We start from the raw sequence: 24,794 nt of genomic DNA on the forward strand, positions 1-24,794 counted from the left end.
TCTATGCTTCCAAGTACCATGTCCCTCTCCAAGGAATAGCCCCTCCTAAGCAAAGTCTCATTATCTTGCCTTCAAAGAGCACTCTGGGTACACCCTCTCTAAGATATATTTCTTTTGTCTGTACATGAAATGTTCAGTGCTCTCCTCAAACACCAAGACTCTAAGGCATCAATGCTTCTTCTGTCATCCCTATTCATTGTCCAGCTCTTAGATGCATAGCAAGTGACTGGAAAAACCATGGCCTGAATCAGGTGACTCTTAGTCCTCCAAATGACATCATTGTTCCTCAAGGACAGGGAAGGGTTCAGAGCTGCTGTACATAGATAGGGTCACTATACATCACAGACAACTCAACAGCACATAACAAAAACATACTATCTTGGTTGTTTTTTATTTAAGCCTCATGTTTAGAGTCAACATGGCCTCAAGGATGGCTTTCATATTTAAAAGTATTGTTATTATGTTTTAGAGGAACAATCTTCTAAGTGGTACAGCACTCTTCTGTCAATATGCAGTAATGAGGTCACCAGGGGTGGCTGTGATGCTGAACCTTGTGCCATTGGGGTGTCGAATGCCATAATGGTTCCCCATGGTGGACAGTGTTTGGTGGAGCTCCCAGTTTAAGACAGGTTTGGTAGCAGAAGTGGCACCCACTTCCTAAACAATATGCCTCTGGAAGCTCTATGAATTTTCATAAATGACAATAGTTATAGAAAGGCTTCAGGCCTTTTGTTCTTAGGGTCACTATGAGTTGTGCTCGACTAGATGGCAATCAACAACAATAACAATTTGGAGAGGTACCTAATAACAGAATTTCCCAATGCACTACATCTCTTTATTTCCTGACTGCTGATACCAATGGTGTTAATTGTAGATCCAAATAAGATGAAGTTGTTGACAGTAGTAAGAATCTTTATTTTCTTAACATTTAGATGCAATCCATATTGAACACTGCATTCCTTGATCTGCAACAAATGCTTCAAGTTCTCATCACTGTCAGCAAGCAAGATTGTGTCATCTGCATAATGAAGGTTGTTGATGATCCTCCCTCTGATACTGGCGCCACATTTTACTTCATAGAGTTTATAGATTCTCGAATAATTTGCTCAACATAAAGGCTGAATATGTATGGGAGAAGATACAACCCTGACGCACTCTCTTAATTTTAAACCATGCAATGTTTCTCTGTACTAGTCACAAAATAGCCTCCTGGTCCAGGTATAGGTTTCACATTAGAACAATTAAGTGCTCTGGGATTCCCATTCTCCTCAATGTCAGCTATAACTTGAAGCATAACTCGACATTCTTCTGGTCTTCTTTACTTTCAGCCAGGATCCATTTGTTATCAGCAATGATATCCCTGGTGCCACGGCCTCTTCTAAATCCTGCTTGAACTTTTGGCAGTTCCCTATCCATGTACCATTCTAGCCATTTTTTAATGATCTTCAGCAGTATAATGCTTGCATGTCATATTAATGATATTGTTCAGTAGTTTCCATATTCTATTGGATCACCTTCTTTGAGAATGGGAACAAATATGGACCTCTTCCAATCTTTTGGCCAGACAGCTTTCCTCCAAATGTTCTGGCATAGATTGGTGAGCATCCGGGATTATGTCTGTTAACAAACAAGTCAACTGAATCCCATCGATTCCTTTGGCTTATTTTTTGCCAATGCCTTCAATGCAGCTTCCATTTCCTTCTTCATTACCATAGGCTTCTACTCATTTAGTACTTCCTGAAATTTTTCAGTGTCAATCAGTTCTTTTCAGTACAGTGATTCTGTGTATTCTCTCCATTTTCTTTTGATGCTTCAATATTTTGCCCATAGCATCTTTAAATATTGCTTGCAGCTCAAGGTTTAAATTTCTCTTTCCATTCTCTTACCTTGAGAAATGCAGAGCTAGTTCTCCCCTTTTTATTTTCCAATTCTAGCTTTCTCTACATTCCATTATAATACTTTGCTTTGTCTGCTTGAGTTACTCTTTGAAATCTGTTCAGCTCTCTCACTTTGGCATGTTTTGGCTTTTTGGTGCTCTAGTGCAATTTCCTGAGTCTCTTCTGACACTTATTTCAGTTTTTGGCTTTCTCCTTTGTCTTTGTAATGGCCTTTTTCTCTCTTCATGAATGATATCCTTGATACCACCTCACAACTCATCTGGTCTTTAATCACTGGTGTTCAATGTCTCAAATATGTTCTTAAGATGATAATAAAATTCAGATGGAATAGATTCAAGATCATATCTTGGTTCTTGTGGACTTATTTTCCTTTTCTTCTGCCTCAATTTGAACCTGCATATGAGTAATTGATAATCTGACCCACAGTCCACCCCTGGCCTACTTTTGACTGCCAGTACTGAGCTTCTCCAATGACTGATTCCTTCCACAGATATAGTCAATCTGATTCCTATGCAGCCCATCAGATGAGATCTATGTGTAAAGTCATTATTTGTGCCTTTTTAAAAGGTATTTGCAATGAATAAGTCACTGAAAATACAAAATTCAGTCATTCTATTTCCAATCTCATTTCTATCATCGAGCCCATATTTTACAACTATTATTCCTACTGTGAGCTGTTGTACTGGAGAAGATTATTGAATATACATACCATGGACTGCTGGGAGAATAAACAAGTTCATGCTGGAGAGGATGAAACCAGTTTTCTCATTAGAGGCAAGGATTCTGAGGCTTCAGCTGATATACTTTGGGCATGTCGCAAGAAAGGACCAGTTCTTGGAGAAGGACATCATGCTTGGGAGGGTGGAGGGACAGCACAAAAGAGGAAGACCTTCAATGAGATTAATTGTTTCAGTGACCAGGATAATGAAGGTAGGTGTCAAAGACAATAAAGTCAGCACAGGATAGAGCAGGTTTCATGGCTACATAGGGTTGCTATGAGTTGCAAGTGATTCAACAGCACATAACAACAACATTCCTACTTCACTGTTCTTAACTCTTGCATTCCAGGCAACAACTGTCATTAACACATCTTGATTGCATATTCAGGCCATTTCAGACTGCATGATTTGGTAAAAATTCTAAATTTCTTCCTTTTTGGCTTTAGAGGTAGGAGCATATATTTGAATAATAGTCATGTTAATGGGTCTTCCTTGTATGCATATGGATAATATTTTACCACTCATAACATTGTATTTCAGGATGGAACATAATACTGATTTTTTGGCTATGAATGCAACATCATTCTTCTTTTTTTATTATTCCCATCATAGTATAAAATATGATTATCTGATTAAAAGTGGCCAAAGCTGGTCCACCTTATCTCAATAATTCCTAGTATGTCAATGTTCATACATTCTTGTGCCTTTTACATGTATTTTTTACATTTTCAAATTTTCCAACATTTAAGCTATATATAGTCTATGTTCCAATTACTAACTGATGTTTATCACTGTTTTTCCTCATTTCAACTAACTTCCAGTCTGGGCTCTACCACTGCACTACTGTAACTATCTGTGGTCCTGTTGTATTCATAGAGTTATCAAAGGCCTCTTATTTAAGAAGTAGATTACCAATCTTGCTTCTTAGTCCATCTTAATCTGAAAACTCTACTAAATAAATCATATCTACCATACCTAACCCATATGGCATTTGACTCACCAGTGGCACAGCTTTCAGTATCATAGTAATCCATAAGCTATCTCAGTACAGCAAACTGAGAGACAAGTGCTGTACCAATTAGAGCAATGTTTTAAAACACAACAAACTGCCAATTTAATTTGTAACTCTAATAGCAAATCAGTCTTCACACCAGGCTTGAGGGTTTTTAAAACCCTTGTTTCAAATTGATTTTTAAGCACAAAGGTCTGCCCTCCATGCCCTGATTGGGTTAAACGAGAGGTTCTCAGCCCAGAACTGATTGCTAATTCAATCATAATGACCAATCAGCTTCCACCTGATTGTTAATTCAGTAAAAATTACCAATCAGCTTAATTAAATTAAAACAACCAATCAATTTACAGTTGACTGTTAATTAAATCAAGACAGATTCTCCACCACCACAACTCAAAGGCATCTATTCTGTCATCCTTAGTCACTGTCCAGCTTTTGGATACATAGCAAACAACTGAAAAGACCATGGATTTGATCTGTTACACCTTACTCTCTAAAGTGACATCATTACTCTTTAGTACTCTGGAGAGGACCCTGACAGTATTATTTTCCCAATGCAATTCATCTCATGAATTCTAGAATTAGACACTGACAAATCTGAAGTTGGATGTGTGGGGCAAAGGACTATATAAATGCCCACAATGAAAAATTTCTAAAGAAGAAAATGTTACAGAAACTGCACAAATGATTTAATAAGATTCTCCATCCTCAGAATCCAGACTTCAAACACAAGTGCTGAGATTGTTTCAAAGGTGTTAGCTGTATGTGTGGTCTTAAAATTTGCTCCAGGAAAATATGTACCAAGCATAAGTATCATGTATAGAAAAGATATTTTCACAGAAGGAGAAACCAAAATAAAAATTTCACCTTAAAATTCCACTTAGAGCACTGGAAGCAAGCTAGAATTGAGATCAAGCCATAAAATAAGCTCTACTTACAGAAAAATAAGTCAATACTTAGAACAAAATGTACTCAATAATTAGTAGAATATACTATTGTTATAGCTGACACACTGGCAGCTCACTGGTAGAATTCTTGCATTCATGGGAAAGACCTGGGTTCAATTCCCATCCAGTACCTGATGCAATGCCTCTACCTCTCTGTCAATGGACTTCCACATTGCTATGATGCTGGCAATGGATGGGCAGTCTCCTCCATGCAATTTACTGCCTATGGCAAACCACTGGAAGGTCAACTATGAGTTGATTCCAACTCAATGGCACATAACAACAACATGATGCTGAAGAGAGTGCAGCAAAGCTTCCAGAGTAAGGTAGATTAGGGAAACTTAGCCAGTGAAATTTGCATGGATCCTAACAAGACAGTAAGCAATGATGATGTACACAGTCCAAGACCAGCTGACATTGTGCTTCCATGTGGACAGGGTCACCACAAATCAAGACATCCTGGACAGCAGTTAGCAACAGAAATACGGTTACATTTCTTACTATCATCATTTATAAATAAGGTCTACCTTCATACACAGGGAGTGCTGGTGACCCAGTGATTACAAGTTGCACTGCGATCCACAAAGCACACAGTTCGAATCCATTAGGTGCTCCAGGGCGGATGGACAATCTCTTCTCGTGGGATTTACCGCCTCTGAAAATGTACTGGGGGTCAGCTATGAGATGGTTCTGGCTCATCAGCAAATAACAACTACAACATCTTCATCAACAGGACTTTGTTCTACAGAGCTCAAATACAACCAAACAGAATCAGGCACAGATTTTAAAGAAGCCATTTCTAAAGTACTTAATGTAATAATTAGGACTTATGAAATAACAAATATTATCAATGCTCAGGAAGGTTTTTTATGGTTACATGGGAAAACCACAGTATTTGCTTTATCTTGTTTCTATTAGATAATTCTTCTTTTCTAAAACTATATGCAAAAAGTAGGCCCTGGCCAGAACTTGTACTGGTGCATTTGAACACACTTGTGAAATATGGCCACATTTGTACTCATAACCTGTTTTGATAGTCTCAAATGGATTCAGAAGTTTCAGCACAATGCACAGCACTTAAGAGGAAGTTTTTCAGAATTCAACTGACCTGGATTTGCTTCCAGTCTTCTAGAAAATGGACATTTATAATGCCCACTCCAAGGGGCTGTCTAAAGTTCAGGTGATGCAAGCAAAATTTCAGTGAAGAAGAATGAATTCAAAAAGAATAATCCTTTTACAGTGAACTCTGGTGGTATAGAGGTCTAGCATTCAGATGCTAATGAAAAGGTCAGCAGCACAAACCCAGAAACCACTCTGAGAGGAAAAGATGAGGCAGACTGGTTCCTGAAATATAGCCTTGCTACTCTATGAGGTAATCATAACTATGAGGTACTACAGTAATCATACCCAGGAGATACCAAATAATATAGGGATCATACCTATGAGGTACTTGATAATATGGTCATTATAGCGATGGTATCATAGCTATAGTAATCATACCTATGAGGTACTGTAGTAATATAACAATCATACCTCTGAGGTATGACATCCCTATGAGGTACTGTTACCCTATGAGGCAGCTCTACCCTGTTCTATAGGGTCACTAGGAGTTGGAATTGACTGGACAGCAGGGAGTTATGGTTATTTAAGATATGGCTATTAGAGTTACAGTTATTAGAAATCTTTAGCTCAATTTCATCTTGCCAGTGACATCACACAGTTCTTAATGGTGTTTGGAAAAGAAACAAGCTCTCATCACTTAAATCAGAATTCTCACTAGATTTAGTCTCAAGCAATTGTTAAATATCAGTATGACCTTACTCAAAGCCATGGACCAACTAGAATCCTAACAGGCAAGGTTTTTTGTGTTTTGCTTGGTTTTACCTTTTCTTTTTTTTCATTCCCCACCCCCACCACCACTGTTGTTTTAAGGAAAAAACAGAATCCTTTTCAACAGAGTCACTCCAGTGCAGGGGAAACCTATGACTGTGTTTGAAAAGGCTGGTGCTTCACAGGGTTATGTAAAAGATAGATGAAAGTTCTTTCTTCTTCAGGTTAGCATTCTGAATCCATCCTGATTTACATTTTAAAAATCCAAGTCCATTCTGTCAGTGTTCCATTGGTCAAAACTAGTTCAGGCTGAATGCATTCAACAGATATCAAGTATAAATGAGAAGACATTTCTAAAGCAAGAATGACAAATTTCCATTAAATTTAACACCTAGTAGATAGTTGTTGAACCTAAGACATGCCAAAATGAAATGTCAACCTACTCTTCTCTTCTGCACAATGTGAATGACTATAATCAGCAAAAGAATAAATTACAGTAGTAGAAATTCTGACATTAGCAGGATAAAGTAATAAAAACTAACATGAATAGTATCTCATTTACATTATGCCTATACATGAGGTATAATTAAACAACTTATAAAGAGAATCAAGAGTATTTAGTATCTGTAATAAAATATGATATTTTTAAAAATCTGTAAAATTAATCTGCTCTTCATTTTCTCAGATATAATGCAGCACTTCCTATATTGTGCTACATTTTATGTGCTTCATGTACATCTACATTGAAGATGCTCAGTTTTGTTTCTTCTATGTATCATGTCAAGTGTGGAGAACTCTCCTTCATAGAGTCACTATGAGTCGCCTGCGACCCAACGGCACTTATCAACAACAACAACAACATGTATCATGTATGTATGTTTTACATGTACATGTCAGTCTATATTAACTTCTTAATCCTCTATACCAACTTTAAAGGTAAAAGCACTAAAAATTTACATTTAAAAATAAAAACAACTTTCCTAGATCTCAACAAATTGTGACTAGCATTGACAAGAATGGGAACCCTAGAACACTTGATTATGCTCATGTGAAACCTATACCCAGACCAAGAAGGGACCGTTCAAACAAACAGATCAAGGGAACACTGCATGGCTCAAAATCAAGGAGTCTATGTCAGGGTTATATTCTTTCTCCATACCTTTTCAATATATATATACTGAACAGATAATTTGAGAGGCTGGACTTTATGAAGAAGAATGTGGCAGTAGGATTGTAGAAAGACTTATCTGCAACCTGCATTATGCAGATGATAAAATCTTGCTTACTAAAATTGAGAAGGATTTGAAGTGTCTGCTGCAGAAAATCAGTTAAAAAAATAAATTAAAATTTACTTTAATATGGACTGCATCTCAACATCAAGAAAACAAAAATTTTCACTACCAGGCAAATAGGCAGCATCATGATAGATAAAAAAACTAAAGTTTCATCTTGCTTGGATCTACAATCAACACCCTTGGCACCGTTGTATTGGGGAAATCTGCTGTCCAGGATTTCTCCAGGGAACTAAAGAGCAACGATGTCCTTTAAAGCCATAGTCTTCTCAATTGCTTCCTGTGCCTGCCTGTGCATCTGAGAGCTGGGCAATGAATGAAGATAATAGAAGAGAATCAGTGTCTTTGAGTGGTGTTGAAAAAGAGTTTTTTTTGTTCTCTTGGCAGTTGATGGTATGTTCTCCTATTCATTGAACATTCCAAGGATTGCCAAGAATACAAACAGGTCTGTCCTAGAGTGGGTGAAACCAGGCTAGTTCCTTAGAGTCAAGGATTTTGAAACTGTCTCACAAATTTTAAGCATGTTGTCAGGAGAGGGCAGGCCTTAAAGAAGGATATCATGCTTGGAAGGATAAAAGGAAGACTGGACAGGAAGACTCTGGATGAGATGAATTGACACAGTGACTGTGGCAATGGGATTGGGTGTGTTGGAGATGGATTGGTTGGCTCAGGATAGGGTAAGGCTTAGAGTCATTGTTTATAGGGTCACTATGAGTTGTAGCTGGTGTGACATCATATAAGAACAACAACAGGATATTTTGGAAATTTGATAAACTCAAATGACCAATTAATTCTCAAAATTAATAGTCTAATACTTGCGTGTTTTATAATATTGTATACTTCAGAACTTCATATAGGTTCCAGAAAAACTTGATTATAAATATAAGAGAAGCAGCAAAACGCAGAAAATTTCAGGAGCTGGGCAGATGGGCCACATTAAATACTGAGTAAAAAGAAATTTAATACATTTTATTAAAGATGGTTATTCAAAGTTACTTTCTGCAATTTGAATGCAAGCATTTTACTTTTTTTTTATTCAAATAAGTGTAATTATGTGAAGTAATGCAAGTGTTAAGGAGAGGAAGTTCTTTTAAGAAATAAAAGGTGGCATTATTTCCATGGAAGAATCTGCTAACCACCTGGAGATCAATTCACTTCCTCTCTTATCTCAGCAATTTCCCAGCCAAAACACTAAAAAACAATCTTAAGGAAATACTCCTTCATTAACTCCAGTACCAGCATAGAATCTTCTACCACTTGAATTACAAAGAAATTAATTTTTATTTGTTTTTAAGTGTATGTGTTTTTTCAGGTGTATCTTAGGTTTTTTTTGTATTTCAGTCTTAATTGTGATTTTAATGAAAGTTTACAGAAAGAATAGGTATCATTCATTCATTGATAAAGGGTTTTTTCCCTCCTCCCACTCCCTGAATTAACTTTGTAATGCATGCCTTATCCAATATTAATTATCATACATGTAATATCTAATCATCCATTCCTTTCAGATAGTATTCAATTCTCCTATTCCAACATAGTGGAATGGAGAGAGAGATTAATGTCATTCCCAGGAAAACAGGAACTAGGTAAAGATGTATATTATCACCACTCTTATTCAGTATTGTATTGGAAGTCTTGTTGTTGTGTTGTTGTTATGTGCCATTGAGTCACTTGCGATTCATAGTGACCCTATGTACAGTAGCCCTAAATCCTTCTCTATCTTGTGCCAAGCTTATTATCTTTGACATACCTACTCCCGTTATCCAGTCACTGAATCAATTCATCTCATCAAGGGTCTTCCTCTTTTGCGCTGTCCCTCCATCCTCCCAAGCATGATGTCCCTCTCCAAGGTCTGGTCCCTCCTTGCAACATGTCCAAAGCATATCAGACAGAACTTCAGAATCCTCGTCTCTAAGGAGCAGCCTGTTCTCATCGCCTCTAGGATAAACCTGTTTGTTCTCATAGCAGTCCATAGTATATTCAATACTCTTCTTCAGCACCACAGATCAAAGGCATCAAATCTTTTTCTATCATCCCTAATCATTCTCCAGCTTTCTGATGCATAATAAGTAACTGCAAAGATTGTGGCCTAGAATAGGTGTAGCTTTGTCTCCAGAAAGACATTGTTGCTGTTCAGCATTTTGGAGAGGTCCCTGACAGCAGACTTTCCCAGTGGAAGTTGTCTTTTAATTTTCTGGCTGCTAGAACCAAGCAGTGATTGTGGAGCCAAGCAAACTGAAGCTGTTAACAATCTTAATCTCTTCACTGTCTATTATGATGCTGCCAATTAGCCCAGTGGTGAAAATCTTTGTTTTCTGATGTTGAGCTTCAATCTGTATTTAAGGCTACAGTCTTTTACCCTCTTCAGTAAGTGCTTCAGGTCCTCCTCAGTTTCAGCAAGCAGGGTTGTGTCATCTGCATAATGAAGACTGTTGATGAGTCTTTCATCAACTGTGATACCAAATTTTTCCTCACAGAACCCAGCCTACCAGATGATCTGTTCCACATATAGATTATAAAGGTATGGAGATAGAACATTCCAGGTATACCCCCATTCCAATTTTAAACCATGCAGTGTTTCCTTGCTCTGTTCTGAGTGTTTGTTCCTGGTATAAGTCTCTCCCAAGCCTCATTGTCAACGGGATGGATGCATGTGGCCTCTGGAGCCTGGAAAGAGAGGCAAGTCAGGAACACTAGGGGATTTGTGGCTTTCTTTTTGCCCCAAGTGGGTGGCCGCAGAGTGGACTTGGTAGATGAATTAGGGGTCTCTGGTCCAGAGTTTGCCAGCATTTGGGCATGCTGAAATGGTAAAATAGTGAAATGTTTGGCCACGCCTGGAGAACCAGGGTGACTCTCTCGAGTCTCATTGTCAGCGGGATGGATGCATGTGGCCTCTGGAACCTGGAAGAAAAGGTATAAGAATAGGTCTCCCAGAAGAGTTCTAGGATTCCCATTCTTCTCAGAGTTAACCACAGTTTGTTGTGATCCACACAGTCAAATGCCTTTGCATAGTCAAAAGCAGTAAGGTAAGAGAAGGAAATAATAGGCATCCAAATAGACAAATAGGATTGTATTGGAGGTCTTGTTGTGCCTATAGAAACAATATCTCTATAGGCAGATGATATGATAGTATTTTGTCTGGACTGGAAAGATACTCTGAAAGAGTCTTCTGGAAAGAGACTTCAAAGCACTACTGAAAATGAAAAACAAGGCAGGAGGCATCAGGTTCCCTGATCTCAAATCCTACTACATAGCAACAGTGGTCAAGACAGCATGGTGCCAGTACAGCAACAAACACATAAATCAATGGAACAGAATTGAGAACCCAGAAATCAACTCATCTACTTATGCTCAACTGGTCTTTGACAAAGAAACAATAAGTGGGGAAATAACAGCCACTTTTAACAAATAGTGCATCTGCATAAAACTGACACAAGAGCCACATCCTACAACAGACAGAAAACCCAACTCAACTTTATAGGAACCTAGGAGTAAAACCAAAGACTATACAGTTCATCAGAGGAAAAACTCAGAACAACTCTAGAAGCCCTAATCTACGGCCTGAATAGGTTTCCAAGTTAATGTTTGAGAATGCAAAAATAGCCCTTCCTTTGACTAAAAGAACATTAAGAGCAGTTTCCATATCCTCTGAATAGAAATCTAATAGAAACAAAACCCATTTTTCTGGGCACAGTTTTCCTATAAACCTGGCTGATCTCAGATTTAACTAATGTTTCTCAAACACATGGCTTAAGAATCTGTATTTCACAAAAGCTTTCAGCACAGTAATGAGAAATGAAACAGAGTAAGATATAGCTGAGAGTCTAGCTAATGAAGACCAAATAGTTATGAACAAGACTCCAGAAATGATGAGAAGGGGAAAGCATCTCAACCAAGCGTTATAAGAAGCAAAAAAATAATTTAACAACAAAAGGGATGCGCAACAGTAGAATCACAGAGATCAATTAGGAGAGTCCAGGACCAAGACCAAGGTAGTTTGGCCCAGATTTAATGGCAATAATCCATAAAGCAAAGTAAAACTAAAGTTTCTAGATACACCTATGAACCAACAGTATTTAGTAATAAGTTGTTGGTGAAGGATAAAGAAAAAGACAGAAGACGTGGGGCCCACTTTCTTTTGTTTGAGTTCTATATTGGCCATCTTAATTGTCTCAGTTATTATGTTATATAACAGAAAGGTAGGATAATTACTTAAATTAAAATCAATCATGTTGCCCTGATAATGATGTATAGTTTAGGTGTATCTGCCTGCGATTCCACATACAACCAGTGTTTGGGTTTTCACCTTTAGCTCTCCTAACTCAGTGTTGGGAACCCCATAGATTCACACAGGACAGGATCTGAGCCCACTCCCTGATCTTCTTAATCTAAGCTGTACAATGACTAAGAATGACAGAAGAAGAATCGATGGCTTCAAATTATGGTGCTGGAGAAGAGTTTTGAATATACTATGGACCACCATGAAACCAAATAGGTCTGTCTTGGAGAGGTTGAAAACAAGTTTCTCCTTAGAAGCTAGGATTTTGAAGCTCTGTCTTATATACTTTGGGCATGTGGCCAGGAGAGGCCAGTCTTTGGGGAAGGACATCATGCTTGGAAGAGTGGAGGGACAGTGAAGGAGAGCAAGAAGCCAGATGAGATGGACTATTATAGAAACTGGGCAATGGGGGTTGGTGTATCAAAATTAGTGAGACTAGCTTAGAACAGAGCAGGCTTCAGAGCTGCTCTGTGTAGGATCACTATGGATAATAAGCAACTCGATGGCACATAACAAGAACAACATCTGCAATAATAAAGAGATAAGCAATTTCATTGATTAAAATGATCTTTGTTGAATGTCTAGCATAATTGCCGGGTCTTCTTGTTGTTAGTTGCCATCACATCAATGCTGATTTACCCTATAAACAACAGCTCTGAAGCTTGCCCTAGCCTGTGCCATCTTCAACTTATACCTGAGTCTACTGATTCCATCATTAAGCCGATCTATCTTGCTGAAGATCTTTCTCTTTTTCACTAATAAATTTAATATTAATTACTTCTGTGGAAGCTGTGGGGGCTTGTTGTTGTTGCTCCTGCTGTTAGGTGCCAGCAAGTTGAGTATGACTCATAGCAACCATATGAACGAAAGATCTGAAACCAGTCCTGTTCTGCTCCATCTTCACACTTCCTGACACACAAGAGTCCATTGCAGCAGTCACCGTATCAGTTCATCTGATTGAGGTTCTTCCTCTCCTTCGCCAACCTTCCACCCTTCCCAACATTATGTTCCTAGGCAATAGCACCTCCTAGCAATATGTCCAAAGTATGTTAGGTAAAGCATTATCATTTTTGCCTCAAAAGAGCACTCTAGCTGCACCCTCTCCAAGACATCATCTATTTGTTTTTTGGCCATCCATGGGATGTTCAGTGCTCTTCTCCAACACCACAGCTCAAAGGCATCAATTCTTTTCTGTCATCCTTATTCACTGTCCAGGTCTCAGATGCATAGCTAGTAACCAGAAAGACTATGGCTTGAATCAGATGCACCTTGGTCCTCAAACTGACATCACTACTCCTCAATAATTTGGAAAGGCCCCTGAATGCAGATTTTACCACTGCAATGTGTCTCCTTGTTTCCTGACTGCTCATACCAAAGCCTTAAAATTTAAAAAAATGTTAGAATTTCAAAATTCCAGTACTTAAATTAAAATTAATTAAATTTAAGAATTTAAAATGCAGTCTAGTCCTGCCTGTGAGTGAGTCTTTAGCTTGGTTAAGTTGGATCCTATTGCATAAGTGTTTGTGATTTCCTTGAAAACCAGGGTGAACTGTTTAGATATTTCTAAATTGTGTTAGTAATCAAGTGTAAGCTGGTTAACTGTATATGATCTTGTGTACAATAAGCTTGGGTGGGAAGCCTCTGTGTAGGCGAACAGGATATGGTGGGCAGGCCTTGGTATTTAAAATTCAGTCTAGTCTTGCCTTTGAGTGAGCCTTTAGCTTGGCGATGTAGGATCCTGGTGGGTGTTTGTGATTTACTTGAAAACCAGGCTATTGATCATGTTTAGAAGGAACATTGGTATAAGTGGTGCTGCACTTGTTTATCAGTTTGCTATACTTCGATTACTTGGGGTTGCTGTGATACTGAAATCTTTGTGACCGGCGAGTGAAATTCCTAAAGGGTTTACCATCATGGATGGGTTTTGGTGGAGCTAGGAAGCAGGGCGGGCCATCTACTTCCTAAATAAAAGGCTTTTGAGAGCCCTATAAACACTACATAGAGAGGACAGTTACAGTAGTGTAGTGGTAGAGCCCAGAATGGAAGTTAATTGAAATAAGGAAAATCAATAGCAAACGTTGTTCATAGCTTGAAGGTTGGGAATTTGGGTATTGTTAAAACTGAAATGGAACACATGAATATTGACATATTAGGCATTAGTGAGATGTCATGGACCAGCTATGGTCACTTTGAATCAGGTGACCATATGATATACCATGCAGGGAAGGAAAAACAGAATAATGGTGTTACATTCAATGTCAAAAAGTCAATTTCAAGTTCTATCCTGAAATACAATGTTGAGTGATAGGATAATAACCATATGTACACAGTGAAAACCCATTAATGTGACTATTATTCAAGTATATGTTCCTACATCTAGTGCCAAAGAGGAAGAAATTGAAAATTTTTACCAAATTTGCAGTCTTAAATTGACCAAACATGCAATCAGGATGCATTAATGATAACTGGTGACTGGAATGCAAAAGTAGGGAAAAATGAAGGAACCATAGTTGGAAATATGGGCTTGGTGATAGAAATGAGGCTGGAAATAGAATGACTGAATTTTGTATTTACAATGATTTATTCACTGCAAATACTTTTTCTAAAAGACACATAAGACAACTTTATACTTGGATTTCACCTAATGGGCTGCATAGGAATCAGACTGGCTATATTTGTGGAAGAAATCATTGGAAAAGCGCAATATCAGCAGTTAAAACCAGGCCAGAGGCAGACTAATCAATTATTTTTATGCAAGTTCAAATTGAGGCCAAAGAAAATTAAAATAAATTCACAGGAATCAAGATACGATCTTGAATCAATTCCATTGGAATTTCATGATCATCTTAAGAATAGGTATGAGGCATTAAACACCAATGATAGAAGACAAGATGAGTTATAGGATGATATCAATGATACCATCCATGAAGAAAGCAAAATGTTATTACAACAGAGGAGAAAGAAAAAACTAAAAAGGATGTCAGAAGAAACTCTAAATACTGCACTGAATGCTGAGAAGCCAAATATAAAGGAAAACATGTCAAACAAAGTAAAAGAGCTGAACAGATGGTTTCAAAGAGCAGCTTGGGAGGACAAAGCAAAGTATTAAAATGGAATGTATAGAGAACTGGAATTGCAGAATAAAAAGGGAAGAACTCACTCTGCATTTCTCAAGCTGATTGAACTGAAAATCAAATTTAGAGCTCATTCTCAATGGTAAAGATGCTATAAGTAATGTAACGAATGACCCAGAAAACATCAAAAGAAGATGTGGTGGCTTAGTGGTTAGGAATCACACTGACAATACAAAGGCAAGCAGTTCAACACTGCTATTGGCGCCAGTAAAGAAAGATGGGCAATCAACTCCCATGTGATTTACTGCCTTTGAAACCCACTGGAGGGTCAACTGTGAGTCAATTCCGACTCTATGGTACACAACAACAATTGCTTTTGTGAGTGTGTGTCTGTGGTGGCCTGATGCAAAGAAAACTTGCAAGTCTTCTCCAAAGTGTTCAACCCTGGATATCTTCTACACTGCTACTACAACTAACACTAACATTGGTCTTTCAAGGTAACATTTAAATATACGAAGTCATCAGGGCTATATAGCCTCAATTCATTTTTGTCACTGTTTTATGTACCATTGAGCTGGAACTACTCATAACTAACTCTCCAGTGATTTTTAGAGGAAGTAAATCGCAGAGAAGGAAATTGCCCATTTTTCTGCCACAGAGCAACTGGTGGATCTGAAGTAGATGCCTTTCTGTTGGCAGCAAAACTCGTTACCCTTAAACCACCAAAGCTATGTCCAAATTAATTGCTGTTGCTGTTGTTAGGTATCACTGAGTCAAAGCAACACTATGAATGACAGATCTGTGTCCTGTTCTATACTCACACTTCCTGGTCATTGCCGCAATCTACCTGGTCAAGGGTCTTTGCCAACCCTCTGCCTTTCCAAGTATAATGTCTCTCTCCAAGGAGTAGCCTCTCCTAGTAACATGCTCAAAGTATGTAAGACAAAGCTTTATCATCCTTACCTTGAATTTTCTATCATTCAAATCTGTTCAGTACTCTTCTCCCACACTATGGCTCAAAGACATCAATTCTTCTGTCATTCTTACACATATTATCCAGCATAGCAAGTGATCAGAAAGACTATGGCATGAATCAGACACACCTCAAACTGACACTATTGCTCCTCAATAATTTGGAGAGGTCCCTGACTACAGACTGCCAATGCAATAGGTATCCTGATTTCCTGACTGCTGCTACCACGAGTGCTGATTGTGGATTTAACTAAGATGAAGTTACTGACAGTTTCAAACTTTTTTCCACCTATCATGATGATGATGATTATAGGTCCAGTAGTAAGAAGTTTTGTTTTCTTGATGTTGAGATGCAATCCATATTGAAGACTATATTCTTTGATCCTCTGCAACAAATGCTTCAAGTCCTCCTCACTTTTAGCAAGTAAGTTTGTCATCTGCATAACAAAAATTTTTGAAGAGCCTTCCTTTGATCTTGATGTCACATTCTTCTTCACGGAGCCCAGCTTCTTGAATAATTTGCTCAGCATACAGGCTGAATAGGTATAGAGAGAGAACACAACCCTAACGTACTCCCTTCTTAATTTTAAACCATGTAGTGTTCATTTGCTCTGTTGACACAACAGCCTCCTGGTCTAAGTATTGATTTTGCATGAGCACAATTAAGTGATCTGGAATTCACATTCTTCTCAATGTTAGTCTTAACTTGTTATGATCCACATAATGCAATGCCTTTACATAGTCAATAAAACACTAATAGATATTTTTCATATACAGTTCACTTTCAGACAAGATCCATCTGACATCAGCAATGATATCCCTGAGGCCGTGTAAGGCCATAAACTCTTTCTTGAACTTCTGGCAGTTCTTTATCTATGCATTGTTTTAGCTGGTTTTCAATGTCTTCAGCAGTACTTTGCTTGCATGAGATATTAATAAAACTGTTCAATAGCTTCCACATTCAGTTGTATCACTTCTCTTGGGAATGTGAACACATGGGCATTTTCCAATCTGTTGGCCAGACAGCTGTCCTCTAGATAAGGTTGTGGGGTTTTTTTGTTTGGTTTTTTTTTTTTTTGATTAACAGTGTCATGAGGGGTGGGGGAGCAAGGTTTGGAAGCCTCTAATTTAATGAAATTGGGACTTGATAGGTGGGCCTTTATGATTAACAGTTGGTTGGGGAACTGGGAACCTCTTATTTAAAATAGCTGGAATCCTTGAGTGGAGGGATTGTAAAACAATAAAAGAATTTTTCTTTTACTTTTCCAAGAGGGTAGTGTAGGGGGGAGCATTGGGAGGGGAGAAAAGTGCAACAATCCAAAGTCTCTGTAAATTTTCATTGAAATTAATAATAATTTTTTAAAAAAGGGAAAAACAGTAGCTGGAATCCTGAAGATAGGTCTCTTTTTTTTCTTTAATTAATGGTCATTTGGGGGCTGGGAACCTCTTATTTAAAGCAGCTGGTATCCAGAAGGGAAGCCTTTTTTATTTGATTAACAGTGCTTTGGGCTCTTGGAGCCTCTTTTTTAGTGTAATTAGGACCAACTGGTTGAACCAAATTCACTAGGACTTCATAATCTGACCAACAACTCAATCTGCTCCTTAAATTCTTTAGTTCCACCTGCTGTTCAAGCCAAACACTGGGGCAACTCTTCCTCACCTTTGTCCTCTCCTTTGTCTTTACACTTTCAACAAAATTCGTCATGCTTAGCATTTCTACTTTCTAAAGTTGTGCTTCTCAGACTGAGGTTCCAAGACTAGTAACATTAGCATCAATTAAGAACTTGTTAAAAATGCAAATTTTCATACTACAACTCAGACTTACTGAATCCAAAGCTCTGGACCTAATAGTGTATGTTTTAATAATCCCCCTTAGGGATTTGATGCACACTAGATTTTGAGAGAGGAAAAAATAAGGGAAGGCCCTCAGAAAAATGGACTGACATAATCATTACCTCAATGGGTTTGAATATAGCAGAGATCAAAAAGATGGTGCCAGAAAAGGCAAGGTTCAACTGTTGTTCATTGGATTGCTCTGAGACACATTAAACTTGATGGCATCTAAGCTGGATCTTAGAAGAGGTCATGTCATCAGAGATATCACTGCTGATATCAGGCGGATCTTGGCTGAAAGCAGAGACTACCAGAAATGTATCTATTTCTATTCTATTGATTATGCAAAAGCATTTGACTGTTTGGAGCATAACAAATTATGACTAACACAGAGAAGAAATGGAATTCCAGGACACATAACTGACCTCATATGAAACCTGTATGTAGATCAAGAAGCTGTTCTCCAAACAGCAAGAAGACATCAAATGGTTTAAAAATCAATAAGGATGTGCATCAGGAATGTATCTTTACTCCAATAAACATTCAAGAGGCTTGACCTTGTGGAAAAGAATGTGGCATCAAGATTGAAGGGAGCTTCATCAACAACCAGCCTTATACAGACAATACAACCGTAGATGCCAGAATAGAAGAGAACTTGAAACACTTGCTACAGAAGATTAAAGACTACAGCCTTCAATATAGATTGCAAATCAACAATAAGAGGACAAAAATCGCCATCATTGGGCCAACAAACAACGCCATGATAGATGAAGAAAAGATTGAAATTGTCAACAATTTCATCTTGCTTGGATCCATAATCAATACCCTTGTCACCAACAGTCAAAAAATAAAAACATGTATTGTATTGGGTAAATCTACCCTTAAAAACTCCAAATACTAAGGAACAATCATGTCAGATTAAAGACCATGGTATATATGATTCAAACCATGGCCTTTTCAATTACTTGTTAAACATCTGACAGATGAACAATGACTAAGAATGACAGTAGAAGAAGAGATACCATTGAGTCATTGCATTGGAGAAAAGTACTGAATACTGCATGGACTGAAAAAAGAACAAACAAATGTGTCTTGGAGAAAGTACATGTTGTTAAGAAGAGTTCGTTCATGAAAAAGGGCATCATGCTTCACAAGGTGGAGGGTCAGCCAAAGAGGGGAAGACCATTAATGAGACAGATTGACAGTTGACTGCAGCAATGGTTTCAGGATAGGACAGGGTTCAGGTCTGTTGTTCATGTTGTTGTTGTTATGTGCCGTCGACTCGCTTGCGGCTCATAGCGACACTATGTACAACAGCCCTAAACCCTGCTCTATCCTGTGCCAATCACACTGCCTCTGACACACCCATCCCGATTACCCCAGTCACTGAATCAACCCACCTCATAGAGGGTCTTGCCCTCCTGCACCATCCCTCCACGCTCCCAAACATGATGCCCCTCTCCAAAGACCTGTCTCTCCTTACAACATGTCCAAAGTATGTCAGATGAAGCCCCAGAATCTTTGCCTCCAAGGAGCAGCCTGGTTTAACCCTCTCTAGGATGAATCTATTTGTTTCCTTGGCAGTCCATGGTACATTCAATACTCTTCCCTAGTATCACAGCTCAAAAGCATCAATTCTCCTTCTATCTTCCCTAGTCATTGTCCAACTCTCTAATGCATAACAATTGATTGCAAAGACCATAGCCTGTATCAGACACACCTTAGTCTCCAGAGTGACACCATTGCTCTTCAGTATCCTGGACAGGTCCCTAACAGCAGACTTTCCCACTGTAATATGTTTTTTGATTTCCTGGCTACTGGTGCAAAGAGTGTTAACCATGGAGCCGAGCAGACTAAAGTTGTTAACAATCTCAATCTCTTCACCATCCATCCTGATGTTGCCAATTGGTCCAGTGGTGAGAATCTTGGCTGCAGTTCTTGATCCTCTGCAGCAAGAATTTCAGGTCCTCCTCAGTTTCAGCAAGCAGGGTTGTGTCATCTGCATAACGCAGACTGTTAATAGATCTTCCACCAATCTTGACTCCACACTTCTCCTTATAGAGCCCAGCCTCTCAGATAATCTGTTCTGCATACAGGTTGAAAAGGTATGGACACAGGACACATCCCTGGCATATGTCTTTCCCAATTTTGAACCATGCAGTGTTTACTTGCTCTGCTCTGACCACTGCCTCTTGGTCCAAGTATAGGTTTCACATTAGCACAATCAAGTGTTCTGGGATTCCCATTCTTCTCAGAGTCAGCCACAGTTTGTTATGATCCATACAGTTAAACACCTTTGCATAATCAATAAAACACAAATAAACATTCTTCTGGTATTCCCTGCTTTCAGCTAAGATCCACCTAACATCAGCTACAATATCCCTAGTACCACAACCCCTTCTAAACCCAGACTGGACTTCTGGCAGTTCTCTGATCATGTGCTGTTCCAGTCATTTTTGGATAATCTTCAGTAGAATCTTGCTTGCATGTGAAATCGATAATATTGTTCTGTAGTTTCCACACTCTGTTGGGTCACCCTTCTTTGGAATGGGAACAAATAATAGATCTCTTTCAGTCAGTAGGCCAAATGGTTGTTCTCCATATTTCTTGGCACAACTTGGTGAGCACATCCAGGGCATCATCTGTTAGTTGAAATACTGTTGTTCATAGCATTATGAAAAGTAGGAGTCAATTTGATGGCACTTAACAACAAAAACAACAGACTCTGATGATGACTACTACTCCAATTAAATCTAATTTTTTTTATCTTAACTCTTACTTTCAGAATTCAGGTTCATGTTCTGGCTCTCATGGATCATTCCAAGAGCTTTTTAATTACTACTAGGAATACGATGTACCTCAATCTCTTCTTCCTAAACACTCAAATGTTTGTTTGTTTGTTATTGAAGTCATTAATCTTATCAGCTTATATTCCTCTAAAACACTGAAGACGCTTCTGACTCCTCTCAGTACTGAGTTTTAGCTCCTGAACCCTTTCCCAGAAGCATTCATAATTGTTTTTCTTCCATCCAGCATCTTTCCTTATGAGGTATGGAGCTTATCTTTCAATATGACTTTTCCTAGCCATTATTTGAGTTTGCTATGTTGATGGGTGGGGATATAAGAATGGAGTATATTAGTTTGTCCACAAGGGGATCAGCCAATCTCAGTAATCTATAAGTGGATTGGCTAATCTCACCAATGAATTGAGCAAGCCAGCAGCAAGAGGAAGACAGATCTTCTGGCACCACTGAGAAATGTAGTACAATCATCTTGTTCGAGTTACACTTATGTCAGAAACACTTATGGCCAAACTGGAGACCTGACATGAGATAGGACCTTGAGACCTTGGAGGGTAGGCGAGAGCCAATACTGGCAGGACTGGGAACTTTGTTTGACAACTTAGGGTTGGAAGCCAATACTGGCAGGACTGAGAACTTGAGATCACTAGCCCGAAAGGTTAAGGTACTTGCATGTACATTTCAGGAGCTGTCTTGACTCTATTCTATTATTAATTTAGATTGTAAGTTTTTTACTTCCCCAATATGGTTCTGTGAACTATCACATCAAATTTTCAAACCAGTAAAGCAGTAAGAGTGGTGCTGAGATGAGTAGAAAGAGGTATGGGAGCAAGGGGGACATGTCTGAATTCACATGAATTGGTTTTGTGTTACTGATTCTGTGGATGGAGACAGTTAATCTTTGTCAAGGTGGTAAAGGTCAGATATGGTTGTCTTTATGAGGCCCTTGCTCTTTTAACATTACGCTTCCCATGTCCTTTCTCCTTTATTATGACTCTTTGTTCCAATGATACTGATCATTTATAATCTCAAAACTCTCTATCCAAAACTCAATGCATTTTCATTAAATATTGGCCTAGTGTATCTGCTCCTCTAACTAATTTCTTTTAGACAATAAGCTATATGAAGAAAAAACAAACCAATCCAATATTCTTTCTTCTTGTAATTGAATATTCCAACAAATATTGCCTGAGAAACTAGTAACCAACGACATATAGTTAGAGATGAGGGGAAATGTTTGAATCATAGAACAAACTCATGTTTTTCTGTGAGAGAATGTCTAGAATGTTTTTGTTTCCGTGCTAAAATATAATTCTGTTACTATTATGCACCCTTGTGTCGGAAGTGACTCAGCTGACCCTCCAGTTGGCTTTCTGAGGCTGTAAATCACAAGGGAAGAGATTGCCCATCTTTCTCCCGAGAAGCCAGTCTTTGGTTTGGCAGCACAAGTCCTTATCACTAAGCCATCAAAGCTCCTAAAATATAATAAAAATAAACTCATTTTTAATATATTGCCTGAGTATAATTTAGATAACGGATTGGCCAACTACTGCTGGAGAATCATATCTGAAAATAGCAGCAAGTTTTCTTAAATAGATTTATTGGAAAATAAAGGCTCATTCATTTTCTTTCATATGTCTGCTTTTGCAACTGTCAATAAAAAGTATACTAACATCTCTCAGTAGGAAACTAGTTTCATCTTAAATACTGCAATGGTTTAAAATTAACACTTTATCCTACCTTAAACACCTCCTTCCTTGTGATTTACTGCTTCTGAAAACCATCTGGAGGGTCAACTACAAATTGGTTCCAACTTGAAGTTGCATAACAACAACCTCCTTGAGCAGAAAGGACTATCTTCTACAACTAATAGAACAGTAAATATTCAGTTCTCAATTAATGGACAACCTGCATTATAGAGATGACACAACCTTCCTGCTAAAAGTGAAGAAGACCTGCAGTGCTCATGCAGAAGATATGCCTTGAATACGGAATAAATCTCAACATCAAGAAGACCAAAATCCTCACCATTGGGCCAATTGGCAACATCATGATAGATGGAGAAAAGAAAGTTGTCAATGATTTCATCTTAGTTGAATCCACAATCAACATTCTTGGTATCAGAAGTGAAGACATCAAAAGACAAAAATGTAACAAAAAGTTCCATTGGGAAAGCCTGCACTCAGGGACCTCTCCAGAGTACAAAAGCGTAATGATGCTGGTTTAAAGATCAAGATGTATCTGATCTAAAGCACGGTCTTCTCAATTGCTTGCTATGCATCTGAAAGTTGGACAGTGACTTAAAGAAGACAGGAGAAGAACTGATGCCTTTGATTGGTGGTGCTGGAAAAGAGTAGTAAATGTCCCACGGACTGCAAAGAAAACAAACAGGATTGTCTTAGAGAAAGTAAAACCAGGATGCTTCTTGGAGGCAAGGATAGTGAAACTCGGTCTCACATATTCTGGGCACGTTGGTAGTGGGACCAACACCTGGTGAAGGACAACATGCTGGAAAAGGTCAGTGTAAGAGAGGAAGACCCTCAACAAGACGGATCGACACGGTGACTGTAACAACATGCTCAAGTGGTTCGGAGTTGGTGAGGGTGACACAGGATGGAGCTGGGTTCAAATCTACTGTTCCCAGGGTTGCTATGAGTTACAGTTAATGCCAGAGCACATAAGAACAACAACAATCATCACTAGCTTTCATAACTCTAAGCAAAAAGAAGACTAATGCTCTTTTCCATAACACTTTAAAAGGGAAAAGGTTTTTCTCTTGGCAAGCTTCCTTATCAATACTGAAGCTTTCTAATGGTGTTTGTCTCCCCATCCTATAATCTGCAATTGAGAATTATTCATTTTTATCCCACAGAGACTAAGAACCTCAAGGAAGCTAAGTCAGTTAGCCTGAGACAAAACCACCAGACCCAAATGCCCAAAGAAGATATTGCAGAAATTTGTCCCTGATTTGTAGCTGACCCTGCAGCAAGTTTTTGGAGGCTGTAAATCTCAGTGAAGGAGAATGTCCATCTTTCTCCCATAGAACAGCTGATAGATTTTAACCACCCGTCACTCAGCTGTGTGGTGCAATTCCCTACCATTAGGCCAAAATAGCTCTCTTCCTCCCCTACAGACAAGAAAAAGCTTCTTATACTTTACTGTAGACCCTCCCTTATATAAGCCCCCTGAAATTTCCAAGGTGGAGAGACAGATTTAGAAAGCTCACACCACCTGCCTCACACATGTATGTACAGAAAGAAAATTTCCACATTTTCTATTGCAACTTATCTCCAAGATTGGAGATTTTTGGATGGTAGGCATCACAACTGTGTTTCTCTGGTAACATTTTCATACTCTAAAGCAAAATTGATGTAGTAGTTGTCAAAGAAACCATAAATAATTATTAAGCACAAAATTTATATTCTCTGGCTCTTTACTTAAAAGTTGTGTCTACCTCTGATTAAGAGGGCAAAGATAATTAATAGGGAATACATTACTTTATGATTTCCAAAGGTCAAGAAATAGAAGAGAGGCAAATTCTCTGAACTCCTGACTGAGCAACATTTTCTCAGTATAAGATGTATATTTCATTAGATTCTCAACTGAACATTTCCTCTAGCTCTTGAAACAAGAAAAGGAAAGATACAAGAATACAAGTAACATCAATGGAACCAAGTAATAAAGCTTTATAAAGCCAGTAAATCACTCTGTAAACTTTTAGATCCAATGATGATTGATTTTATAAAACATAATGCATGGGAATGATTGTATGAAACAAAATGTGAATGAAGAATGATGTGATACACAATGTATATGAACTTAGTGAGCAATATAAAATTTTAAAAAATTTAAAAAGAAGTTAAGAGAGAAAGAGAACATGCATCTATTAGGATGAGATTGTAGGATGTGTTCCAACTTGAATAAGGACCTAACCAGACAGATGTCATTGTGAAGGAGAAATCTTACAACACATGACCTATGATTATTGCATGTTCAGTAGGCCATGAAGAGGATAAGAAAATTTGACAGGGAAGTTGAGCTGAGTCACTCATTTTAATAACAGTCCATTCACCACATAGATTTAAAAAGAGCTCTGAATCATCCAGCACTGTTTGCCAAACAGGAAATCAAAGGTACCCA

At 38.3% G+C, this 24,794-nt stretch overlaps 1 protein-coding gene across 1 annotated transcript in view; it reads right to left on the reverse strand.

Moving 5' to 3' along the window:
* FMN2 (formin 2) overlaps positions 1 to 24,794 on the reverse strand; it is a 417,308-nt gene that overhangs the window by 301,473 nt on the left and 91,041 nt on the right. The gene's annotated exons all lie outside the window — the stretch shown is intronic.

This window comes from Elephantulus edwardii, unplaced genomic scaffold (assembly GCF_000299155.1).
Source record: "Elephantulus edwardii isolate Elephantulus edwardi_28Jun2011 unplaced genomic scaffold, EleEdw1.0 scaffold00331, whole genome shotgun sequence".
NCBI lineage: Eukaryota > Metazoa > Chordata > Mammalia > Macroscelidea > Macroscelididae > Elephantulus > Elephantulus edwardii.